The sequence below is a fragment of the Rhinatrema bivittatum genome, chromosome 2, assembly GCF_901001135.1.
Source record: "Rhinatrema bivittatum chromosome 2, aRhiBiv1.1, whole genome shotgun sequence".
In the NCBI taxonomy this organism is placed as follows: domain Eukaryota; kingdom Metazoa; phylum Chordata; class Amphibia; order Gymnophiona; family Rhinatrematidae; genus Rhinatrema; species Rhinatrema bivittatum.
Genome location: NC_042616.1, coordinates 215252781 through 215265340, shown reverse-complemented (window position 1 = coordinate 215265340; position 12560 = coordinate 215252781).

Genomic DNA, 12560 nt, shown 5'->3' with positions numbered 1-12560 from the left:
GCCTCTGCCCCCGTGCTGCGATTCGGCCCGCGGTCCCGAGACACGCATTCCTCGGGACTGCCGACTGGGGAGAACAAGTTCTCTACTGTGGGGCCGGGGACAGCAGAAGCGTTTGCCTGCTGCCCGCGGCACTGGTTACCTCACGGCCCCCCCTCTCCTCCGGCCCGAAATAGCGGTGGCGATGCCGCGATCCGAGCGAGGCGTTGCCTGTGGAGAGCCGGAGTCCTGGTTCTCCCAAGAGGGGGTATGTTCGCAGTGCCGCCCTGGTGGGGAGGGCACCTCTTTGCCGGCAAGACGGCCTTCTTCGCACGCTGCGGCATGCCTGCCTCTGCCTGGGTCAGCCCCTAACCCGTCTTTGCAGGAACGGTGGCCATTTTGGGTTTAGAGGCAACGTGTGCAGGAACGGAGGAAGAGGAGATGGAGGATCTCCTGGACATTTCTCCCCCGATTCTCACCCCAGTTCAGCCCTTGGTCCCTGGGGGCCGATCCAGCTCTCAGGGACCCGCTGTAGGGTCTGGATGACCCTCTCCTGATGGCCCACCTGGAAGGTGACGACCCCAGAGTGTTGCGTATTTTTCAGAAGGAAGAGTTAGATGATCTCATTCCTCATATTCTCCAGGAGCTGGACACTGACCCGCCACAGGAAGGGCCAGGGCCCTCCGTTTCGGGGAAGAAGGGGGACCCCGTCCTGGTGGGGCTCCGACCCTTAGCGAGGGCCTTCCCTAATCACCCCACCTTTATGCAACTGATAGCCAGGGAATGGGATGCTCCCGAATCTTCTCTAAAGGTCAGCAGAGCGATGGAAAAGCTCTACCCCCTCCCGGAGGAGGTACTGGACCTCCTTAGGGTCCCAACGGTGGACTCAGCAGTCTCGGCAGTTACGAAACATACAACCATTCTGGTAACTGGAGGCACGGCGCTGCGAGACCTGCAGGACTGGAAGCTGGAGGTCTATCTCAAGAGGGCTTTGAGGTCTCCGCCCTTGGGCTTCGGGCAGCACTCTGTACTTCCCTGGCGCAGCGGGCGGGTCTTCGTTGGGTACAACAGTTGTTGATTTCGCAGGCTCTCCCGCCCGAGGAATCCTCACAGGCAGATCGTCTAGAACAGAGCTTTCCAAACTGTGTGTTGGGACACGTTAGTGTGTCGCCTGCAGTGTGCAGGTGTGTCGCGCAAGCCCGGTCAACTCTGATGCGAGTTTGGGCTTTTTTTTTTCTAGAGATTCACTTTTTTTTTTCAGTTTATGGGTTGCTTATTATTGGGTGATTTTTGCTGTCAATCGCGTTTTTTTTGGGGGCTTGGTGGGTGGAACGAGCCCAGCCATCCTTGCACTGGCTGCTGCTGCCGATGAGGCCTGGCCATGAGGAGTACTGACTGCAAGCAGCAGTGTCTGGTGATCATGGAAGGGAGTGAAGCACTTAACTGGCAACAATCAAAAAGACGAGGTACATGAGTGTGGGGGCCAGACATGTGCCGGGGGGAGAGAGATGAGTGAGTGGGGGGCAAACGTGCTGGGGGGAGGAGAGAGATGAGTGTGTGGGGGACAGACAATTTGTTTTATTATTGTTTCTCATAAATTATAACAATAACATGAATCTTGGAATATATATTTTTAATATAAATTTAAGGTTTTCATGAGATAGGTTGTGTCGTGAAACATTTTATTTATGTATATATTTAAGGAAACATACATAAATTGTCAAAATATGTTTCGTTCGTTTAACCTTTAACCTCTGGTTTACTAGTAGACTGAATTACCGTGTCGTGAAATTATGTTTGTCTAAAAAGTGTGTCACCAACATGAAAAGTTTGGAAAGCTCTGGTCTAGAAGCAGTGGTCGCTTATGGAGCAGATGCCCTTTACGACCTTGTGAGAGTACTGGCTAGATCCATGGTCTTGTTAGTCTCGGCACGTCGGCTCCTGTGGCTTCGGAACTGGTCAGCGGACTCATTGTCTAAGGCGCGGTTGGGATCTCTGCCGTTCAAGGGTAAGTTTCTGTTCGGGGAGGATCTGGATCAGATCATCAAACTTCTGGGGGAAAATGCAGTACACCGGCTACCTGCGGATAGACCTAGATCTTCGGGCCCAGGTCCTTCACTCTCACCAGAAACCGCTTCCGAACGCAGCGTAGGTCCCGCGCCACCAGGCAGTCGAAACCCCGGCCTCCTTCCACCAGGTCTCAGTCGTGGATCCGGTCCTTTCGGGGCCGCAGGCCATCCAGGGACGGGGTGCCCCACGGGGCTGCCAATAAGGCCGCCCAATGATGCCAGAGGGTCCCACTCCTCGACACCCAGGATCAGGGGATGCATCTCGCTCTTCTACGGGGAGTGGGCTCACATCACCTCGGATCAGTGGATCTTGGACATCTTAAGATGAGGCTACGCATTGGAATTTGTAAGACCCCTGAGAAACAGGTTCTTTTTCTCCCCCTGCGGATCCCCACACAAGCAGCTAGCGGTCGGTCAGACCCTCAACAGACTCCTAGATCTTGGAGCCATCATACCTGTACCCCCACGGGAAGTGGGCTCCGGCCACTATTCAATCTATTTTGTGGTCCCCAAAAAGGATGGTTCCTTTCGCCAGATCCTGGATCTCAAGACGGTCAACAAGTCTCTCAGGGTGCTACACTTCCGGATGGAGACCCTATGGTCCGTAATAGCGGCGGTTCACACGGGAATTCCTTGCATCGCTGGATTTGACGGAAGCTTACCTACACATACCCATCCTTCAGGAGCACCAGCGGTTCCTTCGATTCAAGATTCTGGGACACTTCCAATTCCAAGAGCTCCTGTTCGGCCTTGCGACTGCTCCTCGAACATTTTCCAAAGTTATGGTGGTGGTAGCGGCAGCCCTCCGGCAGGAGGGCATCTTGGTGCACCCATACCTAGACGATTGGCCTATCTGTGCCAAGACTCTTGCTCAGGGACATGCTGCGGTCTCGCAGGTGGTACAGCTCCTCCAATCCTTGGGTTAGGTCATCAACTTCTCCAAGAGCACTCTCCTACCGTCGCAGATCTTGGATTTTCTGGAAGCACACTTCGACCCGGCCAAGGGCAGGGTCTATCTGCGGCCGGATCGGGCGCAGTCTATCCGGGAGCAGGTCCATCGCTTCTCTACCCTCACAGCTTCCACGGCTTGGGATTACCTGCAGCTCCTCGGGTCCATGGCATCCACCATAGATCTTGTATCCTGGGCCTTCGCACATCTACACCCCTTGCAGAGGGCACTACTCTCTCGCTGGAAACTGGTGTCTCGAGACTATCAGCTTATCCTTCCGCTTCCCCAGTGCGCCAGGGACATAAGAACATAAGAAATTGCCATGCTGGGGGGTCAGACCAAGGGTCCATCAAGCCCAGCATCCTGTTTCCAACAGAGGCCAAACCAGGCCACAAGAACCTGGCAATTACCCAAACACTAAGAAGATCCCAAGCTACTGATGCAATTAATAGCAGTGGCTATTCCCTAAGTAAAATTGATTAATAGCCGTTAATGGACTTCTCCTCCAAGAACTTATCCAAACCTTTTTTGAACCCAGCAACACTAACTGCACTAACCACATCCTCTGGCAACAAATTCCAGAGCTTTATTGTGCGTTGAGTGAAAAAGAATTTTCTCCGATTAGTCTTAAATGTGTTACTTGCTAACTTCATGGAATGCCCCCTAGTCCATCTATTATTCGAAAGTGTAAATAACCGAGTCACGTCTATTCGTTCAAGACCTCTCATGATCTTAAAGATCTCTATCATATCCCCCCTCAGCAGTCTCTTCTCCAAGCTGAACAGCCCTTTCCTCATAGGGGGAACTGTTCCATCCCCTTTATCATTTTGGTTGCCCTTCTCTGTACCTTCTCCATCACAACTATATCTTTTTTGAGATGCGGTGACCAGAATTGTACACAGTATTCAAGGTGCGGTCTCACCATGGAGCGATACAGAGGCATTATGACATTTTCCGTTCTATTAACCATTCCGTTCCTAATAATTCCTAACATTCTATTTGCTTTTTTGACTGCTGCAGCACACTGAGCCGACGATTTTAAAGTATTATCCATGATGATGCCTAGATCTTTTTCCTGGGTGGTAGCTCCTAATATAGAACCTAACATCGTGTAACTACAACAAGGGTTATTTTTCCCTATATGCAACACCTTGCACTTGTCCACATTAAATTTCATCTGCCATTTGGATGCCCAATCTTCCAGCCTTGCAAGGTCCTCCTGTAATGTATCACAGTCTGCTTGTGATTTAACTACTCTGAATAATTTTGTATCATCCGCAAATTTGATAGCCTCACTCGTCGTATTCCTTTCCAGATCATTTATATATATATATATATATATATATATATATATATATATATATATATATATATTGAAAAGCACCGGTCCAAGTACAGATCCCTGAGGCACTCCACTGTTTACCTTTTTCCACTGAGAAAATTTACCATTTAATCCTATTCTCCGTTTCCTGTCTTTTAACCAGTTTGTAATCCACGAAAGGACATCGCCTCCTATCCCATGACTTTTTAGTTTTCGTAGAAGCCTCTCATGAGGGACTTTGTCAAACGCCTTCTGAAAATCCAAATACACTACATCTATCGGTTCACCTTTATCCACATGTTTATTAACCCCTTCAAAAAAATGAAGCAGATTTGTTAGGCAAGACTTTCCTTGGATAAATCCATGTTGACTGTGTCCCATTAAATCATGTCTTTCTATATGCTCTACGATTTTGAACTTGAGAATAGTTTCCACTATTTCTCCCGGCACTGAAGTTAGGCTCACTGGTCTATAGTTACCCGGATCGCCCCTGGATCCTTTTTTAAATATTGGGGTTACATTGGCCACCCCCCAGTCTTCAGGTACAATGGATGATTTTAATGATAGGTTACAAATTTTAACTAATAGACAGTTTCCAGTGGTGGCTGGCCCAGGGAATGCCCCTGGAGGTTCCGGACTGGGTGGTGTTCACCACAGATGCCAGCCTTACCGGCTGGGGGGCAATCTGCCAGTCTCGGTCGGCACAGGGGTTGTGGACACCAGAGCAGTCCAAGAGGTCCATCAATCGGCTGGAAACAAGGGCGGTACGTCTGGCATTGGAACAGTTTCTCCCGCTTGTCCAGCATTGAGTGGTCCGGATATTGTCCGACAACGCGACCACGATGGCATACATCAATTGTCAGAGGGGCACAAACAGCCAACAAGTCTCCCTGGAAGCAGACAGTCTGATGTCCTGGGCGGAGAGGCATCTCTCCCATCTGGAAGCCTCGCACATTGCGGGGTGGACAATATCCAGGGCGGATTTTCTGAGTCGGCAACATCTGGATCCAGGAGAGTGGGAGCTTTCAGAGGAGGCAATGCAGCTTATCATCCAGCGCTGGGGGACCCCCCCACATAGATATCATGGTCACCGCTCAAAACGCCAAGGCGGTCAGATTCTTCAGCCGCAGGAGGAGTGGACGCGCTGGTCCTCCCTTGGCCCCCCCCCCCCCCCCCCCGCCTCCTGCTCTATGTATTCCCACCCTGGCCGCTAGTGGGCAAGGTTCTCCAAAGAATAGAGAGGCACCAGGGTCCGGTCATTCTTGTAGCACCGGAGTGGCCGTGCCGGCCATGGTTCGCGGACCTGATCAACTTAGCGGTGGACGGACAGCTTCGCCTGGGACATCTGCCACGTCTCCTGCACCAAGGTCCAGTATTTTTTGACCAGGCAGAACGCTGTTGTCTTGCGGCTTGGCTTTTGAAAGGCAGAGCCTTCAACACCGGGGGTATCTGGATCCCGTAGTCGAGACCCTACTGAAGTCTAGGAAACCATCCACCTCTATCGCGTATGTCCGCGTTTGGCACGTATTTGAGTCCTGATGCAGTTCACTCTCTATACGTCCAAGGATGGCTCCTGTGCCTCAGATCCTTCAGTTTCTTCAGGACGGCGTGGACAAAGGACTAGCCTACAATTCGATACGGGTTCAGGTGGCAGCCCTAGGTTCCTTGGTTTGTCTGCAGGAACACAGGTCCTTGACTTTTCATCCTGACATAGTTCGTTTTCTCCAGGGTGTCAAACACTTGAGGCCGCCGGTACACTCTCCTTGTCCCTCCTGGAGCCTCAATTTGGTCCTTCGTTCCCTCGCGGGGTCTCCCTTTGAGCCTCTGCGATTCTCTACTCTCAAGGATCTCACTCTCAAAACGGTTTTCCTCGTGGCTATCTGCTCTGCATGTTGAGTGTCGGAATTGCAAGCTCTATCCTGCAGAGAGCCTTACCTCCGCTTCACTGACTCTGGTGTGTCGTTGCGCACGGTACCCTCCTTTCTTCCGAAGGTGGTCTCGTCCTTTCACTTGAATCAGACGGTAGAGCTGCCCTCCTCTGCAGAGGACTCACGGGACCTCCAAAGGCTCGATGTCAAGCACTCACTACTTCGCTACCTGGAGGTCACCAATGACTTTCGCCTCTCAGATCACCTCTTTGTCCTCTGTCAGGGCCATGAAAGGGTCATAAGGCCACAAAGACAACCATCGCTCACTGGCTCAAGGAGGCCATGGTTGTGTCCTACATTGGAGTAGGTAAGGAGCCCCCATTGGGGGTAAAAGTGCATTCTCTTCGTTCACAGGCGGCTTCCTGGGCAGAAAGTCAGTCGGTTTCCGTTCAGGAGATCTGCCGAGCAGCAACCTGGAAGTCTCTACATACCTTCGCGCAACACTACCGTTTGTAGCTTCCATCGCCGTCTTCCGGCTACTTTGGGGACAGGGTAGTTCGAGCAGGGCTCTTAGGGACCCACCCTCTTTAGGGATGCTTGGATACATCCAACCGTCTGGACTGATCCTGGTACGTACAAGGAAAAGAAAATTACTTCTTACCTGCTAATTTTCATTCCTGTAGTACCAAGGATCAGTCCAGACACCCTCCCTCAGGAAAAGTTGGGGGATTTACTGCTCATAGAAACATAGAAACGACGGCAGAAGAAGACCAAATGGCCCATCCAGTCTGCCCAGCAAGCCACACACTTTATCCATTTTTTTTCCCTTTTTCTCTCTCCCACCTGCTACTATTGGCTTCCAGTACCCTCCAGCCCTAATTCCCCTACACCCCACCACCAATCTAGAGAGCAGTGCCGTATCTGCATCCAAGTGACATCCAGCTCAATTAGGGGTAGCAACTGCCGTAACAAGCAGGCCACACCCCTGCCCCATACTCTTACCCACCCCTGTTTTTATTTATTTTTTTGGAGATAGCAGCCCTCCATCCTTCCGCTCCGTGAAGGTGGAACACTAACTACTGGCCACTGGCATCCCGCTCCGTGAATGCCTCTGTGGCTACTGCCGCTCCGTGCAGTGTTTTGCTGCCTCCACTTTATTCACGCCCTCTAGACTTGATGGATCCACATCAAGTCTAGAGGGCTCAAACTAACCTCTGTCTCTAGTTCTTCGGTTTAACTGTCTCACACCTATGTTCAGGGGCTTCACTCCACAGTTCTTTTTGCAAGTTGGTTCGTTATCACTCTGTTAATGATAGTTTGTGAGTTGCCCATACTCAGTGGATTTATACAGCTTGATTCAACATTGTTCGCATGTATCTGGCTTTGGCTTTGATATTCTATATACTGAGAGCATACGGAGGGTGCACTGGCTTATAGAGCAGCACCCTCGAAAGTTCTGTTCTGACTCCATCTGCTGGACGGGGGACATAACCCACCATCTGGACTGATCCATAGTACTACAGGGTCGAAAATTAGCAGGCAAGAAGTAATTTTCTTATGATGTTCTTGGTAGCATTCAACTGTTCCAACGTGGTGGTGAGGGAAGGAGAATACTAATGTTACACTAGGTGGCTGTGTACGTGCACACGTGCATATATTGAAGAACTTACCAGATACAGACCTGCCTTTATTTTATTTGATAAGCTTCTGCTTCTTGGCACTGGAGTTAAAGCTGTGGAAAACTAGATTTCTATTCAGAACTCAAATTGGTTCTTTATTCAAGATTTTGTTATTAGCAAGACAGTGGAGCCTGGGAATTGCTGACTGAGCTACATCCCAAGCCTGCCAATTATCACTCCGCTGTTTTCAAGCGTTTTTGTTATTGAAATATTGTTTACTATTGAAGCTATCCCACGTCCGAGATTTATACAATCGTATTGAAGTTCAATTGTTCATTGGTACTGTTGAGCAGGTTGTTGGAAGGTTTGGGGCTTTTCTTTTGGGGGGGGGGGGGGGGAAGGGGTCCTATTTTCTTTTATTGCCCCATCTGCTACACGCTAGGTTTTCCTAGCGTGTAGCAGATGGACTCAGGACCAATGGGTATAGTGTACTCCTGCTAGCAGTCGGAGACGGATCAGATTTCAATCTGACGTCAGCCCCTAGTACATATACCCCTGCAGGAAGTTCAGCTCTTCAGTATTTTCCGTCTCCATAGCAGTTAGGGACTATCTGCACGCTCTCACAGCATTAGAACCAAATTCAAACAAGAAAACCAAATTTTAAAGAAGAAACCTACCTGAAGACGAGCCCCGCTCTCCTGCGGTGATACCCTCGGGTCGCCTCGGTCCGGCGGCCGAATCGCGGCGAGGACCTAGCCCATGATCTCGGGCGTGGCTGAGAGACAGCGGGTGCACACTTGAGCGCAGCGGTGAAGGTATTTGCCTTCTCCCCCCGCAGCTGGAGACCGCTCGGGACGAAACCGGAAAGCGCTCGGGACGAAACCGGAAAGCGCTTCAATCCGATCTCCAAGGATCGAGGAAGAGCACAGGTCACCGGCCGTGGCTGAGAGACAGCGGGTGCACACTCGAGCGCAGCGGTGAAGGTATTTGCCTTCTCCCCCTGCAGCTGGAGACCGCTCGGGACGAAACCGGAAAGCGCTTCAATCCGATCTCCAAGGATCGAGGAGGAGCACAGGTCCCCGGGCCAGCACTTTATTATGTAGTCTCTTGGGTACCACTGTTTTTCCAGGTAGGACTGTGAAAGTCGCAGCCAAGTTGATGCAGGCCAGATCTATAATATGTTGGATAGGTTCTTCCATATCCTCTGCCGAGAAGGATCGAGACAGGGCATCTGCCTTAATATTTTTGTTAGCAGGTCAATAACGCAGTTCGAAATTAAAACGTGTAAAGAACAATGCCCATCGAGCTTGGCGTGGGTTCAGACGTTGGGCCTGTTGGAGGTATACCAGGTTTTTATGGTCAGTGTAAACTGTGATACGGTGCTGAGCTCCCTCCAGCCACTGTCGCCATTCTTCAAAGGCCAGTTTGATGGCAAGAAGTTCTTTGTCGCCGATGGAGTAATTCCGTTCGGCCGACGAAAATTTCCTAGAGTAATATAAGCAAGGATGAGATGTTCACGTAGTGTCATTCTGACTTAGGACGGCCCCTACTCCTTCAGCGGAGGCATCCACTTCGACTACAAACGGGCGTCTGGGATCCGGATGCCGCAGGCATGGTTTCTTGAGGAACGAGCTCTTGAGCGCCCGAAATGCCTCCTCCGCTTCTGGAGGCCAAGCTTTAATATTAACGCCTTTGCGTGTAAGAGCCGTGAGAGGTGCTGCTAATTTGGAGAAATTCAGAATAAAACTACGGTAGTAGTTAGCAAAACCAAGGAAGCGTTGCAGCACACGTAATCCGTTGGGTTGAGGCCATTCTTGGATACATTTTAATTTGGACGGATCCATCTGAAAGCCTTGTTTAGAAATTATATACCCCAAGAATGGTAAGGATTCTTGCTCAAAAATGCATTTTTCGAGCTTGGCATAGAGATGATTCTCTCTTAAACGTTGTAACACTAGGACGACATGTTGTCTATGCATCTGTAAATTCTGAGAGAAAATCAAAATGTCATCTAGATAGACTACAACACACACATATAGCAGATCCCTGAATATCTCATTAATGAAATGTTGAAATACCGCCGGAGCATTAGTTAACCCAAATGGCATGACTAAATATTCATAATGTCCATCCCTGGTGTTAAATGCCGTCTTTCACTAGTCACCCTCTCGAATCCTGATGAGATTATACGTTCCTCGAAGGTCTAATTTTGAGAATATCTTGGCTCCTTGTAGACGATCGAAAAGTTCCGCTATGAGTGGTAACGGATACCGGTCCTTGACAGTTATGGCATTAAGCCCACGGAAGTCAATGCATGGACGCAGGGTCCCATCTTTTTTCCCAACAAAAAAGAAACCAGCCCCAGCTGGAGACTTAGAGCACCTGATGAATCCTTTCTGTAAGTTGTCCCGAATATATTCTGACATAGCACGGGTTTCCAAGGCGGACAATGGATAAGACCCTTCCCCGAGGAGGAGTGGTGCCAGGAATCAAATTGATGCTACAATCGAACTCTCGATGTGGAGGCAAAATGTCCGCAGCTTTTTTGGAGAAAATGTCTGAAAATTGCTTGTATTGTGAAGGCAGACCCTCCAGCCGAGAAGTACAGATGAAGCTACAAGATGGGTTGGATCCGAGAATACAAGTCCCTTGACAAGTTGATCCCCAGCGGATTAGTTTTAAAGATGTCCAGTCGAACTGTGGGTTGTGTTGCTGTAACAATGGAATGCCAAGAACTATAGGGTGGATAGCTCTCTGGATGACATAGAAGGAGATTCTTTCAGAGTGGTTCAGAGAAATGTGACATTCCATCGGAACGGTGTGATGAGTTATCCTCCCCGGCAGGGGATCTCCATGAATGGAAGATATAACTAACGGCTTGGGGCATAAGCACGTGGGAATGTGTAGTTGCTCTACCACATCTTGTAGAATAAAATTTCCACCAGCTCCAGAATCTACTAAGGCCAGTGTGGAGAACCGATGTTCTTCAAAACCCAGGGTAACATGCAGGGTTAGTGGGGGAGCCAGAGAGGTGATGCCTAGGGTTACTCCCCCAATAGAGCCTAGGTTTTGGAGTTTCCCGGACATGTTGGACAACGGGCAATGAGATGACCAGCCTCTCCGCAGTAGAGACAAAGACCTGCTTTGCGGCGTCTTTGTCTTTCCTCTGGAGAAAGGGGACTCCGTCCCAACTGCATAGGTTCCTCCGTAGCTTCTTCAAGCTTAGGTGCGGTTTGGGATACCGGAGCCGGACGAGAGGAAGCGGCACCCGTTATGTGCTTCCTCGTGCTTGATCCTTCCCGTGCTCTCTCCTGTAGTCGTCTATCAATTCGAGTTACTAAATCCATGATAGAGTCCAAGGATTGAGGTAACTCTCGGGCTGCCATTTCGTCTTTTATTCTGGGTGACAGGCCCTCTAAAAATATGGACCGGAGACAGTTCTCCTCCCAATGGAGTTCGGATGCCAGAGTCCTGAATTCAATGGTATAATCTGCCAGCGGTCTCCCTCCTTGCCGAAGTTGTAGAAGCTTGGAACCAGCAACCACTTGTTTCCCTGGATCGTCAAACACAGCTTGAAATAATTCCAAGAATTTTGGTAGATTTTGTAGGACTGGATCAGACCGTCACCAGAACGGAGAAGCCCAGGCTAGCGCCTTACCCTCCAGCAACGACAGGATATATGTCGTTTTGGTAAGATCATCTGGAAACAGGGAGGCTTGAAGATGAAAGTGCATACTGCACTGGTCGAGAAATCCTTGACACAAGCGAGGATCTCCAGCGTAGCGTGGAGTAGTCGGTAAAGGAATCACAGTCCGGGTATTACTCTGTACCACCGGAGGTACAGGTGGCGGAACAGCCTGAGCTGCAGCTATAGAATCCAAATGGGTGTTAAGTCGTTCTAAGGAAGCCGCCATGGATTCTAGTATACGTTGTTGCTCCATGACCTTCTGGGCTAATCCGGGAATGGCCTGCCGGGCTGAGGCCTCTGCCGGGTCTATGGCCTTGGTATTCTGTTATGGACCGGAGAGTGGACCCCTGTTCCGAGGTAGGGTCAGCACAGCCGAGAAGGGAGAATACCTTCGTCGGTCTCTACCGTCGGATGGCAAGGCCGGCTGAAGAGGTGGAGAAGATGGCTTCACCCTGGAAGCTCGTGATCCCCCCAGGAGGAGCCCGTAGGGACACGGCCGCTGGGACTTAGGAGACTACCTGAAGAAAGAAGATGGTCTGGACGCAGGCGCCTCCTGCAGGTCGTGGATTCCAGATGGCTGGCGCCTCCAGCTGGTCATAGGTAGTCCAAGTAGAGAAGTCGAAGAAAATCCAAAAGCCAGTCCAGGGGTCGGAGTCCAAAGAGCGGTCCAAAGCCAGTCCAGGGGTCAGAGTCCAGAGAGCGGTCCAAAGCCAGTCCAGGGGTCAGAGTCCAGAGAGCGGTTCAAAGCCAGTCCAGGGGTCGGAGTCCAGAAGAGTCAATCCAGCAAGGAGGGACGAGCAGAAACGTGACAAAGAACCAGAATACCAGGAACACAGGAACCAAGCGAAAGCCTCAATACCAAGGCAAGGTCTGGCTCTCAGACCTTGCCTTAAATGCAGGAGCCCGGAGGTGGAGTCCCAGGAGGAGACATGACAATATCCGGTCATGGCTCCTTTAAATCTTGCTTCAGCCGCGCGTGCGGCTCCTAGAGGGCTGAGGGGGAGGAGTCAGACCGCCGAGAACCAGGCGGCCATGCGGGGCCGCAGCAGCCCCCGCGAATACCCGAACAG